Consider the following 23,245-nt stretch of genomic DNA (forward strand, 5'->3'; position numbering starts at 1 on the left):
CTCCTGCAGAGGTGTAAATCACACTCAAATCATGACAACCCAAAACTTGTATTGTGTGATACTTATTTAAACTATTATAAGTAGGTGTTCCAATACGTGACATGTATTGCGGTCACTTATTTGACATGGAAAAAAGCGAACAAAAGAGGTTATCAACGTCTCTCCATGAATATACTTTAGTTTACCTCATAAATTGTCGTAACGACTCAAGTCTGTCAATTTATGCTGTTAATACATTTATAACAATTATTTTAATACTCAATTGTGTAATTAATCACATCAGTTAGTGCTTTATTTATGTAATCACGTACTCTGTTGGAGCTGCAGTATTATGTAGCTACCTATTATGTTACCGAAGGGAACTCGAGAGGCGCATGAGCGGCGTGACTCAGATTTAGGTAGTGTAGGTATAGATTAGCGAGTGAAAGTGTGGGTTGAATAATATCGAGAGCGTCTCGCTCGGGTCGGCCACGAACGACACTGGTAAGGCCGGCTCTACAGTAATTGGCCACAATGTTGGTTAAACTTGTGGTTTTACACTTAAGTTCAGAAGAACTTTTTTTTTGTCTTGGGAGAAAACCTAATACCTTCAACCCTAGCTGAGAGCACGGCGCGGCGTGGGGGTCTGTCGGACTCTACATTTGCTTAAGCAAGAGTCACGGGATTGGCAGTGACTTGTATATTACATTTACCTGATTGTTTTGAAGTCGATACTCGTACTAGAGCGTGCTGTGAACAGCGTGAACCACAGACTTTATACGTCGCAGACTTGACTTCCTACTTTAGTTATCTAGTACTGCACACGTAACCGTTGTTTACCCGGAACGTAATAAATATGACATGCGAACTCGTGACGCGAAAATAGAATTTTATGTTAATAAGCGTTACGTATGTTGGTAGTAGATGTATACATGTAATATATGACGCATGTGCTGAGGAAGGCAATAAATACTGGTGCCTAACAACATAATCGTACCTGTATATGGCTAATCTGTGACTAATTGTGCGATTTATGGAATTTATATTGGACTGTGGACTACATAAGCGTGAAATGCAATTAAAGGGATTGGAACAAACTATTTGTGGTTTATGTCGCACAGTACGTTTCTGATCGTTTTAATTAAGGGCTAATGATAATGAAAAGAGTGGTAAAGAAATGTGTTGCTCTACAAATTTTGTTGTACTGTGATCTTTAAATTAAATCTATTGAAGTAGAAAATAATAGCAATTACACAACTTAATTGTTTGATAGGCTTCACAGTTAAATGGCGTGGATTTATAGCAGTAATAAATTCGTTTCGAATAAATCTAATCAGTCTCTGGATGAGCAGCATGGCTCTCAGTTAGAGTGGCTAACAAACTTGACACTTATAATCCTAGTTTTCGTAGCTTTATTTTCTTATTCATAATTTTGTTGCAGGTATCAGTTTAAATTTACTGTGTTGAGAAAGAATGTGTCGATAGACAATACACGTATAGACTGTATCTGTGGTGGTGATTATCGTGTGAAGTGAAGGGTATTGTGTGCGAAGATGCGCGTGCGGTGGTGGCGCGCTGTGCTGCTGTGCGCATGCGCGCTGGTGGTGCGCAGCGACGCGCTGCCGCCCGCCACGCTCGGCGACGTGGTGGCCAATGCTGCTACCAGCCTCAACTCCATGAAGGTTTGTATCGGTACAGATTTTTGAACATAGATACTCTACCTTTCATCACATTTTTTAGTAATATTTTTTTTGTTGTGGGGCTAAACGCCGCTCTATGTTTTGCTTGCTTGCCCGCAAAAAATACTTTAAGTTGTGATTGGCCCATAAATTTACAAAAAATAGGTAGACATATTTATTAGATTTCAGTCCATATAATTTTTATTGTAGACTTTCTTATAGTTATGAATGAAATTATCTGTCATTCTATTCTAAAACTGAAATAATTTGTGTCGAAAAGCAAGAAATTTGTAAATCAAGGTACCTGGTAGAGAACTAGAATAGATCTATCAGCTAATAATAGGTATAATAAACACGCATTGCACATTATATCGGCGCGTTACAGAATGCCAATGAGCTCTTTATTACATTAAGAAATCGATAGGTTTGGTCTAATACCCCATTAGAAGGAGAGTATTATGTACAACGAGAATGCGCGAAGAATATTAACAGATTATTTGTATATCCACGTAATATTGTCAAAGAAAATAAAGTTAATAATCCTTAATTGTCATCATCCAATCTTATTTTATGTACAATTTTTTCGTAATTATTACGATACCATATAATTACCATTGTCGGCCATCAGATTTCGTAAAACAATAAGAAAACCCATTAACTTCGCTCCGTTTAAACTGGCAACACTGATGTTTTATTCGACCTTTACGGTGACAGACTCACGACCGAACTGAATGGGGGTTGTGAAAGAGTCGTCTGTGTAAACGAATCTTCACAATACGTGTTCAACCTTGCTCTGCAATAGAAAACGGACATTTTTAACCCATCCACGTTGACTTACAACATGTTATTACACGGTATTACTGCTGTTATCCAGGGAATGTCCTAAACAGCGACATCTATGGTTGGGCAACGACGAGTAGCGCCGCATTCGTATGGTCCACTTTATGCACTTGAATTGTGTAACAGTGCCATCTCCGTCTTGGAGGTTAGTTGTCCGTTTACGATATATTTCACAATAGGAACTTGAAAATGGCGAGCGTGAAAATGTTTTACTGTCGTAAACTGTCCGAGTTATTGTATGCCGTTCTAGTAGTGATAGTAAAACAAGCTTTCGGCGAACAATATTAGATTCACTTTCATGGTAGAGTCCGATCGTTTACTCCCCAACCTGGGTGGCCCAAACGCTATGTGCAGGAAACTGTATACCGGGATCGTTCGATCCATGGCCTTATACGGCGCCCCAATTTGGGGAAATAGCCTGACGGTCCGCAAAGCTGCTTTGCTACAGAAACCTCAGCGTGCGTTGGCCGTCAGAGTTATAAGGGGGTATCGCACGATATCAGGGGAAGCGGCGACACTCCTCGAACAGACGCTGCCCTGGAAGTTTGAGGCAAGAATATTAGCACAGCTCTACGCGTGGCGAAGCCAAGATGAAACCCAGAGCAACGAGCTATCTTTGAGGGAAAGGAGGGAGGAGTTGCGAATGGCGGCACTGACAGACTGGTTCTATAGCCTAAAGAGTCCCACCGCTGGGCATGAACTCATAGCTGCCATCCGCCCCGTCTTCTGGGACTGGTTGGAGCGGCGGCATGGAGCTCTTACATACCGACTGACACAGGTGCTGACCGGCCATGGCTGTTTCGGTAAGTACCTGTGTCGGATCGGACGTGAGCCAACAGGAGAGTGCCACCACTGTGGGGCCCCAGAGGACGATGCAAAGCACACTTTGCTGGTCTGTCCGGCGTGGGCAAACAATAGGCGCGACCTAGTCGCAAACATTGGCGAACCGGCTCTGTCACTCACAGATGTGATCTCGGCCATGGTACGGAGTGAGTGCGCCTGGCGGGCAGTAGCAGACTACTGCGAAAACACCATGGCGACCAATGAAGCTGCGGAACGCGTGAGGGAATCGTCAAGCGATATCCCATCGCGACGCAGATGTCCCAGGCGGCAACGACAAAACGACCTACGGCCACCGTAAGGTCGGGCCTGCGGGTGGCAGGGAGGGCACCCTGACACTCGATCAGCCAGCAGGCCAAGAAGGAGACGGGCGCGTCGCTCTGCGCACCCGTTCTTAAGAGGAGTGAGGGGTGGGCTTTTTACACCCATCCCTTGAGAAGGAGTCCAAAGGACTAGAGCCAGCCAGAGTCGCGCAGAGTATGCGCGAGCGATCCCGTGACTCTGGCTAAAGCAGTAGAAGGGGCCCGGGGTGTTTTTAGTCGGTGGAAGTCCGACATATCCCCACGTCGTGCCCTCGACGTGGGTTGAAGACATTAGCGTTTCACCCCGGAAAAAAAAAAAAAAAAAAAAAAGAGTCCGATCGTAAAGGCAGTAATAAAAGGCGATGGATAATTCTACAGATTACAGAACTATTTAAGGTAGTACTTTCAATATCACGTCGGTAGTTGAGAGGTGAGTAGGTTACGGTTAGGTACAGGTGAAATGTTGGTATTCAGGAAATTTTATGCTAAGACGCAATATTAAATTATTATAAATAAATAAATAAATGCGGAAAACATCGCATACATTGTTCTGAACCCAAAGTAAGTTGTTAAAACACTTGTGTTATGGAATTCAGATACAAGGAAGATACCACAAACACCCAGACCCGAGACAATGTAGAAATGTGAATTTTTACATTGACCCGACCGGGGATTGAACCCGGGACCTCAGAGATAGTGACAACTTGAAACCGGATCAAGAATCTTAAAAATCTGTTGATTAAATTTAAATGGACTTCTGATTCTGACTGTACCTATTTGAAACACTAAAACGGTACCTAATATCTATTTATATTTGAATATCGTAAGAGGAAGTAGTGACCCGATTTCAAACAACTGTCATCAAGTAAATACCACACATACATACCTACTGCCTAGCTGTACCTATACATATGTTGCACATACCTGTGTATTCGCAATTTCGTTAGTAGTCAATGTTCAATAACTGCATCATTATTCACGTGGCTTGCAAACGTGACTACTCAACTCAAGGGAAAAAATATTAACGTTCATATTGGTTTGAGGACAAAAAAAGTTTTATTACGAAATTGGAATGAAAACTTTAATTTCCTTTATGGAGCAACCACCTCTTTTTAAAATAATTAGACTTTGAGCAAGACTATCTATTCGCCATCATACATACACACTGTGGTGTATTCTAAATATAATTCGTTCGCTATTATCGTTACTATAAGATTACACTATTTCACCCGGAAATCATCAGCTTCAGATGTGGCAATTTTGAATTTATCGGATAATTCCAAAATAGATTAACCGCCTAACCGCATTTTTTCTCGACTTTTCTGTAATACCATAAGATCATCTTTGCAACTGATTGCAAATATTTTAGGTCAATTGATCCATGTGACAGCTATGTCTCTTCATTTCATATAATGACTTCCTGATCCTCAGTTTCAAATATAATTTAGTCCAGAAATTGCTGATACAAATTACAGTTTCACAAAATAAACTTAACATTTCAATTAAACCGCTTGCATTTTTTGCAATAACGTGGATTGAACATATTAAGTTAAGACTGAACAAGCTCTTTGCCCTTAATTGGGCAATCCGAAAAATGACTTTACGAATTTGGAATTTCTATTTCTATACCTACTTATATATAGAAGTAGGTGGATACTGAACATCCGTTTTCGACGAAACAACAGTAAAAAGGTTGCATCACTTGTAATCGTAATGTGTTATGTAAGTACTGTTGCAAGGATTAAGAGGACCGAGGGCGACGTATAAAGTTCCAATAAAGAATCGTGGATGAGTCGGTCAGGGTGCGGTGCAGTTAAACTTGTAGGTAGTAAATAAACGGGTGGCCTTTACGACAATACATCATGGCTTGGTAACGAGGAAATCCTTAACGAAACCTCTTTTATAAAAAGTTTATTAAAGTTTGAAGATGCAAGAGTTAAAGTTATAAATAGGCTCTCAATACTGTTTTTATCATGCCCATTTTAAATATTATTGTTTATTTATAATTTCTTATAACAAGAGTTCACGTAAAACTATTTTCCACAAAACAAGTCAGTGTTTCAGTGGGTTGATTGAGTGTAGGGAGATAATGATTTTCCGACAGCCTTTTCCTTCATCTTCCTTTTCTTTCTAAGGCACGTGCAGCCCAGTTCATGATGCAAGAGTCAAGCTCATTTAGTTATCTGGTTCTAATTAATTAGGCAAAAATTAGTATAAAGAAGTATTTGCCTATGTAAGGTAACCTAAAAAAACGCATTCAACTATCAGTATTTTTCAGATACATTTTTTCCATTTCGATTTGCTATTTATTATAATAATTTACATACCGCAACGATGCTATGATACATAACTGCATTATAGAAGCCGGACAGAAGCCCCTGCTATTAAAATCAAGGGCGCAATAAATACAATTAACCTTCGTTTACTTTTTAAAGTAAGCCTTAATAACAACCCAGACAATATGTACGGCATTCAATATGTACTTTACAACGTACCTATCACATCTTTATTATGTAATTAACATAAACAATTATTAACAAAAACTTGTTTTAAGGCTCGATCAAGTTGTCAATCTGAATAAAAAATATCAATTTTTATGTAATTTCTCTGTGTATTTTAAACTTGTGTGTTACATAAATGGTGCGTTGTGTTCGTATTTATGTAAGCTATACGTTAAACCAGAAAAAAAAAAAAAATTTTAAAGTAATGTCTAAGTACCTTAATAAAATTTATATTGTTATGCCTTGTTATGTAATTAAATTGAAACATAAGATGTTCAATGAAGCAGTTATTAATGACAAGGCTTTACTTTCGCATTTTGTTGGACCCATGGTACATTACAACATTCGCATGACGAGGAGGTATGCATGTAATAATTTATCAACTATTGTCAAAAAAGAAGAAAAAAATATTGACAGCAAATTGCCTTAGCAATTATAACTACATAAGTGACGACACCTGAGAATTTAAATACTTTGCCATGTTAATATAAGTATGTGTCAAACTTTGGACGAGGCCAATTGATCAATACAATTTGACCAAAACACTACTTACTCAACTTGAAAAAAAAGCTAAGCCTTCCTTGCCTTGACAATTAGTAAATATCGACAGTCGTTATTGTTCAAATGATACTGTTTTATCCGTGATGTGTTGAATGATTTAACACGACTGGACGTAGACTCTATGAACCGGACTCTGCGGCATACATTGGGAGACGCTTAAAACTAGCAATAGGCTGGTGATGAAACGATTAAAAATAGTCTAGGTGGTAATTATCTCATTACGTCGGCAATGTGTATAACATACCGGAACAAGGTGAGATTGTCGCAAGACTCGCAATGCGGTGCGCAGTCGCGGGAGAGCGCAGCGTTTCATAAAGCCACCGGACGCGGCTGACGGCCGGCCGAGAGGATACGCCATGACCTTCTACCGTGCCTAGTAAAACTGTAATATTCCTTCTTTGTTATATTTAGATCAGATACGATATTATAGTATTTGGTAGGAATTTAGTTGTTAACGTAACTAGGAAAAGGCGTATCTACTCTTTACCTTCTTCAAAAAACAGCTGAAATGTACGGAGATAACTGGAAAAACCACGTGACTTATGGAAGAAAGCTTAATTTCCATATATTTATGTATTATTTTTTGACGGTAAACGGATGTGGAGATGGCATTTGGTTATATAAACTTTTACTATCAGACGTAGTAGGTACGTAGTTGTTTTACAAACCTTAAAGTTACTCTAGATTTACACTGATGAAATTGCTGGCCTTTCTGTAACTGGTGCCATGGCAAGTAGTAATTATTAAAAAAATATGTCTGCCATATAATGTCAAAAAAACAAAATCAATACCTGAAGTTGTCATAATTGTTGTTACTTTTTCGGTAACATGCAAGAAGTATATGTATACTTATGGAGACCCACCTCATTGTAATACATGTTATTATAATATAGCAGTATTTATAAGTTTGGAAGTTGCTGAATATCGCGTGTTTGCGTGTGGTCTCACGGCAGGTGTCAATGGTCACACTTTAACTGAAATTGGTTTAATAAGATAACCACGGTACTTAAACGCACGCCAACGGGTGATAATTATTGTTAAGTATAATCATTTTTGTTATTGAAAAATGTAGAGATCTGTTAAGTTTTAACTGCAGATGCAAGTAAGGGTTTTTTAATTCGCTAGTAATACTGAAATGAATTGACTTTTATGGAACTGCTACATAACATTTTTATTGAATCGGGTAATAATTACATTTTGCCCTAGTAAGAAAATTTGGGAAAATACTCGAAGCTTTTATTAAAAGAGTCACTTTATGGTGAAGGAAATAATAAGAAATAATAAAAAAGAAAGCTTTTAATGTATTATTATTATTTCTCTGGTTGATTCATTATATATAGTGGGTTTTGGGTTTGGGGGTCCATTCTCAAAACTGCTTAATTATCACCAGGTGACAGGAGCATGGCGTCGGCTATCCAGTACAGTGAGTGAGTCGGTGGGGCTGAAGCACGCGCTCGGCGGTGCAGGCGGTGCCGGCGCGCGCGGCGCGGCTCGTGCACGCGCTGGTCGACCGCATGAGGGTCGGCGGAGGCCCGCTGGTCTTCACACAACTCGGAGTGCTCCGAGGACGAAAGCTCGTCACCAGAACCACATCACAAATTCCATACTACAGCTTCAAGGGTATTAGGTAATGATAATTATAATACACCACTTATATTTTTTATCGCATTTTAAACGATTACATAATGTTTGGCCGGTAAGTCGAGCAATGAATTCAATTAATAATTATAGGTTGTCTTGTAAAGCGAGACATTTTGATGACTTGAATTGCATATTATGATTACCAATTGTACCAACAAAACCGAATTAACAAACACTTAAGTGTCCGAATTAAGCGCCACAATTGTCCTCGCCCTGTCTTTTCTATTCATTATTTGCCGCGCCGCTTCTGTAAGGAGAGCCCGTCTACTACGCGTCCTCGTCCTACGTCTTTTCTGTTTGTACCATCCCAAAAGGTCTAAAGTTACACGCATATTTAAATATTCTTTTTACAGGTACGCGCAGCCACCTCGCGGGTCTCTTCGCTTCAGGCCACCCGCGCCACTGGAACCCTGGACCGGAGTACGGGACGCGCTGGAAGAGGGCGCCGTCTGCCCACATCGATTCATGTTGTTCGATACTTATAAGGGCGACGAGGACTGTCTCTTCCTAAACGTGTACACGCCAGCGTTACCAGACAAAATGTCTGGGTAAGTAAAGTACTTATCATGCATAGATCTATATCTCGCCTAATTAATAACGATAAATTATATCATTACTAGGCATCTTTTTAGCTTATTAAATAACCTCTTTCGAAACTATCATTAGTAAAACCCATTTAGAATCTGTTTTCTGCCACACAGGTTGTAAGATTTCACTTGAAACCCTTTTAGCTTATGGTCAAGAGCTATTATTAAATAACAAAGTTCCCTTATAAGGGAAATGAGTTTCTATTTCGAGCCTTTTTTGTCAGATACAACCCAAAACTGGCGGTTATGGTATGGATCCATGGAGGAGCGTTCGCCATGGGATCGGGAAATGCGTTCTTGTACGGACCCGACCACCTCGTCGGCGCGGGAGTGGTGCTGGTGACCCTCAACTACCGCCTCGGGGCTCTGGGCTTCTTGAGCCTTGAAAACGAAGAAGTTTCAGGAAACATGGGACTTAAGGTACGTTTCTGATAAAGGAGAAAATTTGGCTACACAATTTACTAGGTAACATAAAATATAGGATCGAAGTACTACTGTTATGTAGGTAGTTTTTCACAACGACTTTAAAGTTGGTTCAGTTATTTTTGCGCAAGTTTCACTTGGTTTACAAACATGTATACAGCTAGTGTATCGATACATATATTTACATGCCTTATATTTTGGTGGAACTTGTAATCACATACGCCTGTATATAACTGTGTTATAACGTGGATATTTGCCACGTTTCGTCACTCCTTGGTCATGGTTTAAACATCCCGGTCAAGTTCGCAATGTACTTTAACGCAATGAATTTTTGAATTACGAGAAATCCGAATTAGTTTAATTACCGACAAACCGCTGTTTTGTGGCACAATTTTATAATATTGTCACAAATGATGAACTCTCGGTTGTTTTATTATATAAGATTTGGTTTTTGACCCATAAATACTTAGAAATCGAATGATTGATTGGCAGCCGGCAGGGTTATTTAGAAATTAAAGTGGTTTTGATGGTTTGCTAATTGACTTGCGAAATCGTCAGACGGTTGCGTCTGTTAAGTAACACGATAGCTGATGCCTGGTGTTGTGTGTAGGATCAAGTGATGGCGTTGAAGTGGGTGCGGGACAATATCGAGGCGTTCGGCGGCGACCCCGGTCGCGTCACCATCTTCGGGGAGTCCGCCGGCGCCGCCTCCGTGCATCTGCACATGCTCTCACCAGCCTCGCAGGTACGTTTACTTTTCGTACGTTATATCATGATTCACTACTGTAGGATCCAGCCACCAAGCCACCAGTTCGAAATCTCCCTCTAATGGTAGCAAGGTGACCTATAATTGGGAAAAGTAACGACATATTTTCTTCTGTTTAAACGGAATCGATTAAGTTATGTGACTATTTGAGTATTACCTCCATACCAGTATAAATCTACTAAAAGTAAAAGATAAAAATATACGTACCCTACATAACTTTCATAACAATCATTGACTCGTTTCTTAGCATGAATCAATCACTGCACTCTTGCGATATTGCCATAAGAATGTAGCAATGTACCCATACAGCAGTTTTCTAAACTCATGGCGGTCGTTAAGAAATCAATATTCACCAGTCTCTATACATAATTATCTAGACGTTGACTATATAATAACTACAGAGTACAAATGGTGGTGTTGAGGTATAGAATCAAGGTAGGTACGTGTCGTTATGTAAGCAAATTAAAATGATTACGCAAAGTATCGTATAAGAATGCAGGTCGTAATGACTGACTTGAAGACGGATTTAATTCAATTAAGATCATTTTACGTTTTTAGCGTAGAACGAAATGTAAAAATAGTTGTTTGTGACAATTGTGGCACAGTATTATACTACTTCTGTTATTGTGGCCATTTGTTTTATGAAGTGAAGACATAAAGTAGGTACCTAAAGCGCATGGAGACAAACACAGGTGACCTTATTCCTAGCGAATTAGAACAATGTTATTGTTTATCCTGTTAGTACATACGCGAGTATGTTTTGCACCGAAGACGCGGATGAGCGTTTGAAGTAGGTAAGTAAACCCGACAGCAAAACATATTTTTAGACGAGGAAACAATATGAAAACCGGTAAAACAATAGACAAACTAATAAGCATACATGAATTTCGATATTTTCTAAAACCAAACAGGAATTTAGAGTTTTAGATAAGCTGGGTAGAGTAATTATTTTTTCTATGCACCATTCCAAATATTACAGGTAGCCATAAGCTAGAAATCGCTCTATAACATTTGTTATCAAGGTGAAATTACAAAAATAAAGTTCCAATTAAAAATTGTCCACTCGTTCTCCATTATTACTTCTTGGGTAGGACTTATTTATTTTTCTATCAGACTGCTATTATGAGGTAAACAGTGAGTAGTATATAGGTAGGTAATTGTTACTATGGCTATATTAAGTGGCCTTGAGCCATATGTTATCTTCGGCCTAAAAACCACAACACAAATTACAGTACAGCGACAGGAAGCGCCGAATTGAAACATACAAAGGGAAACCCACTGTGACACAATAATAAACAAGGTTTGTTGCTACACAGAACAATTATTTAGCTGATAAAATTGAGAAACCCTTGCAAATACAAGGACAACACACTACAATCTTGATAGCGACTACTATACGGATTTTAATGTGAAATCTTAAGGAATTTCCATGTCCGGGCCCTCTAATAAATTCTTGACTGTTTGCCTACATTACTTGATTTAAGGAATACCTTCAGATACAAATCAAATAGTTATACACTTCCGTAGGGTTTGTTCCACGCTGCAATAGCTCAGAGTGGTGTCGCCGTTGCACCGTGGGCGCTGGCACAGGAGCCGCGCGCACGAGCCTTCGAGCTCGGCAGGGAACTCGGGATCGATACCAACAGCACTGCGGAATTACTAGGTAAGATTATTATTGGGTAGGTATTATAGAGTATTGCTCAAAGTAAATATCAGCAATCTGCGAAAACACAGCAATAAGCAATCTGAGAAACCTGTACCTATTTTTTACGTTTCCATTATATTTTTAAGGATCGCGATATTACTTATGATATTTAAAAACTTTGAAGATTTACTTCCATCTTATTCCATTTATTTAATCTTAAAGTTTCAGAACTATCCTGAAAAATATCTTTCGATTATTTTTAGGTTAAGTTAATTAACTAACAAGGAATTAAAACAATTTGTAACTTAGAGCAAATTGAAGTATTACATTTTGTGCAGAAGAATCTTGCTTTAAAATCTCGCAGCTTCGTTTTACCTACGTATTTACTAAAATATGGTAGGTTATCTCCGTGCGACTCCGAGCGAGCTTCTAGTGAAGGCTGGAGCTCGGCTGTCCAGCTCTCCAGGCAAGTCAGCTGACCTGCAGAGCACTGTAGCGCTTCCGTTCCTGCCGGCGCTGGAGGCGGACGGGCCTGACGCCTTCCTCACGCGGCCCCCCGCAGAGACGCTGCCCGGAGCTGACGTGCCCTTCCTCACTGGGTACAACGCACAGGAGGGCATTATATTGTTCAGACGTAAGTTAGTTATAGTTTAAGGCGCGTTAAATTTACATCATATATAAACTGACTTAAATCCGAAATAATTTCGATCAAAACGAGTCCTGCCCATGCCTGAGCAGCTTAAAATTGCAGTTAAGGCAACATTTCTATACAGATCACCAAGTATTGGGCAAGAATCCTTTCTAATTAAAGTCCTTTGGTAACTAAGGAATGCAGGACACATCTAAATCGGGAGCTTTAAGAAATATCCAATTTTAATTGCGGTCGGCTACATTCACTTAATTGATATTAAGTAGATACGAATTAGTGTAGTTCCGTTCACTTGCATTTTGCAAGCCAAGTGAACGGAACTAGTTGCCCTATACGAAGCTCATTGCAAATTATACAAGTCTTGAACATATTTGATGGCTATGTAATAAGTACCTACCACATTTCTACAATACCTAAATACATTGTACATCTTATATATAAAACCTGTTAGTTTTATGATTTACCTTATTAATTCAATCGGGCTATTAATGCGGTGGACAAAAGAATAGCACCGATTCAGTAACTTTTGAATTTCGCGTTCCATTACGTAATTAACAACTTATGACCTATGTAAATTAGAGCGATTTACCTTGGAGGAAAAACAATATTTGTTCAGAATTCCCTATTACTTAATGTCGTTTCGGATGCTTGTATTCATAACTTATCGTTGATTGATCAATACTTTAAGGAGAATTACTCATTTTCTGAAATCCAACATATAAACAAAGTTTGTGGTTTCAACAACCTCTACACCAGTACACCTTTATACCTAATACCTTCCGAACTTAAGGCAATTGACATTTCTACGATTGTTAACATCAATTTAATGTTGACGTGCCAAAGACATAGGTACATTCGAGCGATTTCAATTGACGCTAACGATTGAGGTTCACACAAATATATCTTTCAATCACAGATTAATTCTTTCATTACGGACATTCCTTAACTTACTTTTGTGATACTGAAATGATTTTCATTTCTATCTATAGCGTTGAGGGAATCACAATGTCGCTGATGTGTCATATTCGAGTGCTAATCTCGCAACCTTCATTTCTCAGATTTCACTATCATTAGCGACGTTTTGATTTCAAAATTATAGATTATTACGAAAAGTTTCAGAAAATTTTCGAATATTGATTTGAAAATCACCTGGATGATAACAAGAAAAAAAACTTTGCAGAATACTTATATTCACTGCAATAAACAAAATGTATAAAATTAGCGAAGTATGAAATCACCGATTTGTAAGTGATTCAGGTTTGTTACATATCTTCAGCCTGCTTCAAACAAGCATTATTTTGATGCCTTCAAAGAACTACGATACTTAGTATAAAAACGATATCATTTATCATTATAATGTTTTAAAATCAATATTGATCACTTACACAGTAACCAATGGCTTAACTAGAGAAAAACTATAACATGATTAACCGTTAGTTAACATACCGAAATTAAAGTATAACAAAACAATATCGACAAAAGCCATTTAACGTTAGTTACACCGTAAAGAGCATGCGTTTGTTATGTAATTTGCGACATTACATAACGGTCTAACTGTGCTCAAAGACAGCGGCCGCGAGCGGCTGACCGCCGCCACCCAACTGGCTCGTTACCCGTATTTACATAATAAAATAACATGCGATCATATTCGCAATGTGCTACTTTCCCACATGCACTTGACAGCTCCTGCGAAACAATATGACATACTCTCAAACAGATATGACGTTTAAACTTATTCATACTGCAATTTAATGACTTACTTTTACCACGATGAAGAGTTGGTGCTTTTTGTAAGTGTAGCTACGTGCCCACGTCTCTTTCAACTAGTTAAACGTCATGAGGAAATGTGAAAATTCGACATTATGAGTCGATCTCGTGAAATGTCACCAAACGAAGACGTTTCTCATCAACTATTACTCATAGCAGCGGATGCTTACCCACGTAGACTAAACCGCATTGGGATTCCATTAAAGGAAACTCAAATTTGAAATAGGATATTCCTGTAGATCATAATTATTACTGAGAACAAGTTTAGGACATCCATTATCAAATAAAAAAGAACAGTTACCGTTATTGTATTAATGTACTTGTTAACTAGTTTCTGGTGTTACGTAAGGTAGTAATATGTTGCTCAACAAGCGGGCGGATCACGGATGAGGCCTGGTCATTCATGTTTATAGTTTGTTCGAGAATGATCTAAAATTCCGGAATCAAGTTCGGCTAGTTGATTATACCTTATATTAATTAGGAATTAGAATCCAAGGACGTTTCAGGAATGGAATAAGCAGACATGCCGAACTGTGTTCAAAACTGTTAGTGGCATTTCATCTACAAAATATTAACCTTGGCTTAATATTAGGAAAACAAAATTGACCCTGGAATTTATTTTACATCTGATTGGCAATAACGTTAGTCACCGGCAGAAGATGTCAAATACCTCGATAGGCCTTCATTTCAAAACAGCAAAGCACGAAATCTGAATATCGAACGAAAAAAAACCGTTTTCTAAAGAGGTTTCTACCTATTCTACCTAATGTTATTGGGCCTTGGAATCGGAGGAAAGTCTATGTTTCCCTGCACATATTTACAACAGACTAGCTGTTACCCGCGGTTTCACCCGGTAGTCCCCGATTTCGTTGTTATTTAACAGTTTTTGTTTTTTTTGTCTTTGCCGCTACTTTTCCATACTTTCTCACGTTAAACCTTCCCTGGACTAGTACGGATATTTCAAGACTAAAATGAGCAAAATCGATTCAGCCGTTCACGAGTTTTAGCGAGACTAACGAACAGCTATTCATTTTTATATATAAAAAGAGAAAAAAGAAGATATTCATTTTCATTGTCAATTTGTTTTATTCATTTTCCATTTGTTATTTTTCCAGGTCTACAACGCTATCCTAAGCTGCTCAGTGAGTTGGAGAGCGAGTTCCGTCGCGTGGTGCCACCAGAATTGCTCGGCAACGACACCCTCACCGACACAATATCAGATGCCATCAGGACATTCTACTTCCAACAGAGACCCGTCGACACCAGGAATGTTAACAATCTCATCGATGTAAGATTAACTAATATAATTTACATTTGTCGAATGACCGTCTATTTTTTTTCTAGCAGTGTTTGCAAATGCATCTGTCAACCGTAGATATATATTTATTTTATCTTGCCGCAGAATATATTGTCAAAATTAATGTAAATGAATGACTCTCAACACGATATGCATATCGGTTCTATAATTGCACTATTTAAATATGTATGTTCCGACATATGCATATTTTTGTATTTTTTTTTATATTTCTTTTTTTGTAAACCGTAGATATGGAAATAACCTAAATAAATTAATTTTCCACATTTTCCATTACATCTTCGCTCCTATTAGTTGTAACGTGATATTATATAGCCTAAACCTTCCTTGATGAATGGCCTATTGAACACAAAAAGAATTTTCAGTTTGAACCAGTAGTTCCTGAGATTAGCGCGTTCAAACAAACAAACTCTTCAGTTTTATTCTATATCTATACTTTTTTTTTAAATATGTTTTTAATAAATATGTAGATTCCGACATTTATATGTCTTTGTAATAACATGGTTTTTCTTTAGTTATTTACAGATGTAATGTTCCTACGACCAGTCCTGGAGACAGTACGTCAGCAGGTCGAGAGCAACCGCACCAGCCCGACGTACCTGTACCGGTTCGCGTTTGACGGAGCCCTAGGGCTGTTCAAGCGCATGCTGGGCATCACGCATCCCGGCGCCTGCCACGGTGACGAGATGGGATACCTGTTCTACTTCTCCAGACTCAACTACAGATTAGACGATGATTCACCTGAACTAGCAGTTTCGCGGCGAATGGTACAAATGTGGACGAATTTTGCTAAAACAGGGTAAGGCCAAACTTTATTTTCTCCACAGACTCTCTTTCCTTGTCTATCAAATAGCATATAAGTACATATAGATTTTATTGATTCAGATACACCTAATGACCACATTTTTTTTTTTTGGAAATGAATTAAACATAAGCTATCAACAATCAATAAGAAAGCAATTCATTCACTTGAAATGTATGATAACAGTTATAAATGATTAACAATCATACATATATGCATGAGTGCTTCGTGAAATAGATATTTGGCAATTTGTCGTAACTTTCGTCATGAATTCACGATGGATGCAATGCCTTTTGTAGATTACGCAATACATTTTATTTAGAGGAGTAACACTAAATCTTGGTATTATTTGTATTTCTATTTGTTCTTTTATTTTGATCACCGTATTGTGCTTCGTTTGCATCAATTTGTTTTAGGAACCCGACGCCGCCTGTGGACTACGAGTCAGTGGTGGACTTTATGTGGCCGCGCGTTAACAACACGGAGCACGTGAGCTACCTGGACATCGACGGCAACTTCACCGTCAAGACGGACCCCGAGACGAAGAGAGTCGAGTTCTGGAACCGGCTTTACGAGAACTACGCGGACAAACATACAGACACCAATACAACTGTAGTTAGCGAGTGATGAACAACAAATGTGAACAAATTGTTCCAAGTGATTTAAACCTGGTGGTTCAGTGCACTGTGTCTGTCGTACAGACACTAACCTAATATTAAAAAGTGCCAAATGTGAAAGGACGCTCAAAGAATAGTGATTGTTAAGAGTATGTGAACAAAATGACAGACAGTTCAACAAAAGTAGTAGGTCTATATTTATAGCGTAAACGAGTCATTTTATTTAGGACAAAGGTTACTAACTTACTTCGTTAAGGCTTATTCCAATTCTAGAAAAGAAATGGAAGAAAAGCTGTTTGTCGGAATTCCTCTAATACGATGTAAATATTTAAAGAAAATTTTTGTAACTGCGCTCTTTGTATCTCGAGATCTTAAAATCCTTACTAATGTTGGTATTAAAAACAATTGGATTAAAAATGTTTAAGAAAAGAAAATTTATTTACAAAACTCGTTTTTATTCCCAGTCTATCGTTTCCTCTGTTTAACACCACTTACTATCCGGCAAAACTTTATCTTGTTTCGACGAACTTAGCCTACCGGATATTTGGCAACTCAATTTTGATGCATATTGCCTGATTTAGATTTTCTTCCCTTTATCTTCCAAACGTCTCTATCTTTTTCGATTTCTGACAACGTGTATATTTGACTAGATCATCATGAAGATGACTCTTACGAGAAGAAAAAAATACGCAAAGGTCCTTCACTAAACCTATTCATTTTCCTTAAATGTTTGTCGTTACTTCTTAACGAATATAACGAAATTTACCACACGCAACGGAAAACGGCGTTGGCAAATATTGATGAGTAATTAGTAATGGTTTCCTCATAGTGTACGTCACGATACCCTTAGTCCTTAGCTCTTAATATATATAAGTCAGTTTGGACGGTGGGAACATCAGTCTGAATTTACATTCAGTTGTGAATACGCCCAAGCGTTCCACATTGCAATAAAGTATAGTTACTGTACTGCATCAGAATGTATAAGAAGGCGAGTAACCTGGTCAGCGTGAGGAGGCGTTACAACAAGGAGCCGCAAACTGGCCTCCAGTTAAATGGGTAAGTAACCATGATGTGGCTAGTCCCTAATAGGGTATTCGACAAAAAAAAACATTTCCAAAAAATATTGGACACTTGGTTTTTCTTGTATCTCGTAAACAAAAAATGAAGAGGATACAGTAATTAAATCGCGTGTGACGTCTCTGACTAGTAAGTACCCTTTACGTAGGTATTTACGTTGAATACGTATTAAAAAGGGTCAGTTGTTTTTTTGGAAATCTGTCTAGCGTCTTATATTTAGCCTTTTAAGCAGTTCGTCTTTTGGATTTTCTTCGAAAGAGGGAGAAAATGATGCTTTAACTTTGAGCAACTGTTCACGACAACAATCCCTGTATTTTGTATTACACTTAGCTCCAATATTATAGGCCTTAACCATAATAATATTTTTGCAGTTCAACAAAACCCGTCAGCAAGGCTTACAACAGCATTTTGGAGTTAGTTGGAAACACTCCTCTTGTCAAGCTGAATAAAGTGCCAAAGGATTATGGACTGTCATGTGAAATTTGTAAGTAGAATTTTATTTGTTGAATTTAACAGTCAGCAACAAATGCCAGTGAACACTTTGATTTACAAGGTAAAATGAAATAATATATCTAGATGTTGGGGCTCTTACGCAAAGCTAGCTTAAACTCTAGACTCTTATTAAAACTTGCTGAAGCCTACCAACATTATTCCAATGTTGATAAAACTGTCAGTTTCTAAATCTGATTTGGTTCTGTTTTCTTGCGTTGAACATGTAATGCTAACTTTATTGTTTAAGTTACTACACTTCTAAACATTATCCGCTTGTTTGCAGACGCTAAATGTGAATTCATGAATCCGAGCGGCTCTATCAAAGATAGGATCGCTTTGTCCATGATGCAGGACGCGCGTGTCAGGGGACTTGTCAATGATCAATCTGAGTTTGTGGAAGCTACGTCTGGGAATACGGGCATAGGCATTGCATTCAATGCTGCTCTTATGGGTAAATATAATTAAAATCTAGCCGCAGAGTAAAGCCTTAGATACTTCAATTACTATTCAAACTTGGTTTTTAATTAATTTGGCAATTCTCTTTTCTTCTAGAAAACAAATGTATAATTGTGACACAAGATAAAAACTCGTCAGAAAAAGTAAATACCATGCGTTTACTTGGAGCTGAAGTGATTCAGACTAAAAATGGAGATTTGGAGATATCGATCGCTCGTCAACTGAAAAATGAAAATCCTGACACGGTTGTCATGCTGAACCAAGTAAGTTGACCATGACAAGCCCTAACACCCTTGAATTAATTTATTAACTATTTTCACTATCACTAAATGTCAGATTCTGAATAATAAGTATTTTCCAGTTTGTTAACGAAGTAAACCCAAGAACTCACTACGAGGGTACTGGAGAAGAGATAGTGTCAGCTTTAGGCGACGTGGACATGGTGGTGTTGGGGGCTGGCACCGGCGGGACGCTGACAGGTGTCGGCAAGAGGCTGAAGGAGAAAAACCCGAAGTGCATCCTGGTAGCGGCCGAGCCAGACGGCTCCATCATGATCAACAAGAACGGGAAACAACACTCGTTTTTGGTAAGTTTTTGTTTTAAATATTAAGATTTCCTGCCGTAACCTGTAAAAACTATACCAGAAGCCTGTCTGATGAATGTTTTACTAGCTCCCACTATTGCTTGCTCCCAACATTGATTAAATCCGCAATAATTCGCATAATTTTGACGCAGACCTCCCGACATAGAAGAAGCTTATTTAATTATGAAGCGTTTATTTTTCAGGTGGAAGGAATCGGCGGAACATGGGTTCCTATTGTTTTAGATAAGACCCTAGTGGATCACGTTGAGGTGGTCACCGATCAAGAAGCTTTCTTGATGTCTCGGGAGCTGGCGAAAAAGGAGGAATGTTATGTGGTAATTATCAAACTTACTCAATATGATGAGAAATCTTTATTATTTGCCTGGCATTTAAGTAAATTAATGTATTTTTTAGGTGGAAGTAGCGGTTCGGCTATGTCAGCTGCTATCAAAGCTGCAAAAGCCCTGAACATTGGAGCTGGCAAGCGAGTGGTGGTGATCTTGGCCGACGGATCCGTAATTACATGTCCAAGTTCGTCAGCGACCAGTGGATGGAGGCCCATGGGTTCATGGAGCCCCCTGAAAACACCATGAAGTAAGTAGCTATTATATTCTTCAGTATAATTTAACTAGTGAGAGTACGTTTTTAATGGTAATGAAACTTGATTTGCGCAGTAACTTATGACCTATGGTACCTAATTGAGGAGATTGGAGTTTAGTATCATCAGTAAACATGATGATCTTTTTCAGGTGGGGAAAAATCCTATCACCGAACTAGACCTAACCCGCACGTACCCAAGCTGAACAAGAACAGCAGCTGCGAGCAAGCCATTGAGGCCATGAAGGTTAACAACGTCAACATCGCTGTTATTGTCGATAATATTGGGTAAATATTTACAACAGATTTTGATACTTTTACTATCTCAAATAGAATCGTCTCAGATTTTTGATTCGAATAATAAACTTTTCTTAGCTTAGCACTCAGCGACTGGAGTCAACATCTTGCTTCAAAAACTCATTGCACTTTTTGTTTCAGACATTTTGTGGAGTAGTTTCAAAGGACAGTCTTCGCAACAGAGCCACAAACCCTACCAAGCTCCCTGGGCAAGACTGCGTAGAGTTTGACTTCACCGACCCCGTCACTGACCACCTCGACAAGCACGTTTACACGTTGGCAGACAACGATGAGAGAGGAAAGCCGACCATCGGTCTCTTGTCGCGAATGCTGGACATTGCTCCCTTCGTGATCATTGGAAAGCAAGGCTTCGACATCAGTTGTAAGTATACTAGTTGACCGTTTAGTTAGCCTATTTTACAAGGGGCAAAAAACGCATATATCAATGCACTCATCTTGTGGTCATTTACAATAGATTAGAACGATTAGTAACTTTATGTTCTTGCCTTGAAATAAGCCTACTACTATCCCGAAGTAATTACCCACACACTCTATAAAATAGGTATTTTCTGCCAATTTAAATATCGTTCCAAGTTTCCTATTATTACATTGCATTTTACAATGGTTTCATAGCGTACTCTCTAATTAAATGATTGTTCTAACAATAACTCCATTGTTTCAGCATTCTTCGTGGCCAGCGGCGTGGTGACGGGAGACGATATCCTCGAGTACATCTACGAGCACAACCAACCTTGTAAAGAAATGTAACTAACCTACCTCACAACCAAAAAAATTATGTACGAAAATTGAAGCAGTGAACTAGGTACAAATATTTTTTTCCTACTTCACTGCTTCAATAGAAACCTTTCTAACACAAAAACAATATGTATGCTTACTCTGAAATATATATTTATTTTACTATATATACCATAGAAAACGATATTTTATTTTACCGACTCTTTTCGCCAAGTAGGTAAGGTAATTGATTTCCTTACACCCTTCATTATAATGATACCTATATTTTTACTTTCATTATTCACATTAATTCTTGAGGACAATTGGGTAATAAAAGTAACAAAACTTGATAGCATAACTTTTATAATCATTATAATAATATTTATAGTTATATTCATTAAAATCGTCATTCTTTTATATTGAAACGCCGTAAAATCCATGGACCGTAAATTTTTAACGCTCTTATAAATAGGGAAATCCAAGCGCTTCTCTCAGAGTTTAAGTACTAGTGTCCCATAGTTTTGAGCACTTAGATTGAGTAAGCAAGGATGTTCAAGAGGTGCACAAGTAACCTTGTGAGTGTGAGGAGGACCTTCGATACGGAATCTCGGAGCAACTCGGATTTCGCGTAAGTTTTGTTCAGGCGCTCATTATTGGACCTAATGGGTATGTTGTAATACCTAACCGATAATATTTTACGACTATAATACTACAGTAACGATATTAACAGCCAACACTACAAGTACCTAGGTCCTTTCTCGTCCGTACGCATTTATTAAATTACGTTACATTTTATTCTATTTATAAGTTATTGCAGTAATTCAATTTTGAAATATAAAGAATTATCGCTCTCTAGTTCATACCAACTACTTACTACTGATTTTTCTACTCAAACACTTGGATTAATAATGAGATATCAAAAATACCATGTGGCTGTAGTCTACTTGATCGATGACAACATGTAAAAAATATAACAGATCTCCAAACAACCAATGTCGTAACAGTTACGTGGCTCTGAAAATACATAAATAAAATCGAATTGTCGATATGCATAATTATGGAGATAGCATTTAAAAATAATCAAACGCTTCGTAAATACTTTATACCACGTGTATAAAGTATTTTCGAAGCGCTTGATTATTGCTATTATGATAAAGGAAAGATACCTAGACAGTTGATCTTTGGTTTTATTACCAGCCTTTCTGCGGTAAACGTATTTTCATGCAAAATTACTATTATTTATTTATTAATAAAATTTATTATTACCATTAGGAATCGTAGCGTCCCACTGCATGGTAAAGGCCATCCTTCCCTCCTTCCACCTCTCTGTATTATTCATCAATAAATCATTTGAGCAAAACGGGACCCGATTCTGCTATCTTACAATGGCCCATAAATGAATGGCTATTGAATTAAATTTGAAATTATTCCTATTCTCTTAAGTATTTTGCCAATACAATGATTGGAAGTTAATTGTATTGATCTAGAGTGTACCGACTTGTACTGAATTTCCAATTATTGTGTAGAAAAATGCTTAAGAGAATACAAAAATTTTCATTTTAAGCCAAGTTCATTCATCGGTTTCATTCATCGGCCATTGTAGATAGCAGAATAGGGGCCCAGGCGTCTTCTTCTTGCCATTCCCTAAGTACTTTGAAATTTACTGTACTCACGCGAAAGTTGGGAAAAGTTTACAAATTTTCCCCCAAATTCACCTGGTCTGACTTGACCAGCCCAGTTAGTTCCACTACAATTTTTACTGACCTTATGAAAAGGCTAGGCGGGGGACACAGATTATGGTAGTAAACATTACTATTATTAGAGTCAGTAGGTACCTAGTTACTCTGGGGATATTCCTGGTAATAATATAATAATATACCTGGCTAATGGCAACTTTATAAAGAAGAGAATTTGTTTCAGTGGTCTTTTTAACAACAAGGTGTATAATAGTGTCCTGGAAGTTATTGGTAACACTCCTCTTATTAAATTAAATAAGATTCCAAAAGACTACGGCTTAGCCTGCGAAATATGTAAGTAACAGACGAGTTGCAGACAACTTTTTTAAAACGTGGGAAACGCTTTATTAAATGGTAA

The 23,245-nt window shown here is 38.1% G+C and overlaps 2 pseudogenes; both read left to right on the top strand.

The window, feature by feature from the left end:
* Positions 1–355: 355 nt before the first annotated feature.
* Positions 356–17,306, top strand: LOC113506705 (annotated as a pseudogene).
* Positions 17,307–17,890: 584 nt separating this feature from the next.
* LOC113506706 lies at positions 17,891–21,353 on the top strand (annotated as a pseudogene).
* The last annotated feature ends 1,892 nt before the right edge of the window (positions 21,354–23,245 follow it).

This window comes from Trichoplusia ni (genome assembly GCF_003590095.1).
Source record: "Trichoplusia ni isolate ovarian cell line Hi5 chromosome 23 unlocalized genomic scaffold, tn1 tig00002266_group22, whole genome shotgun sequence".
Classification (NCBI taxonomy): Eukaryota; Metazoa; Arthropoda; class Insecta; order Lepidoptera; family Noctuidae; genus Trichoplusia; species Trichoplusia ni.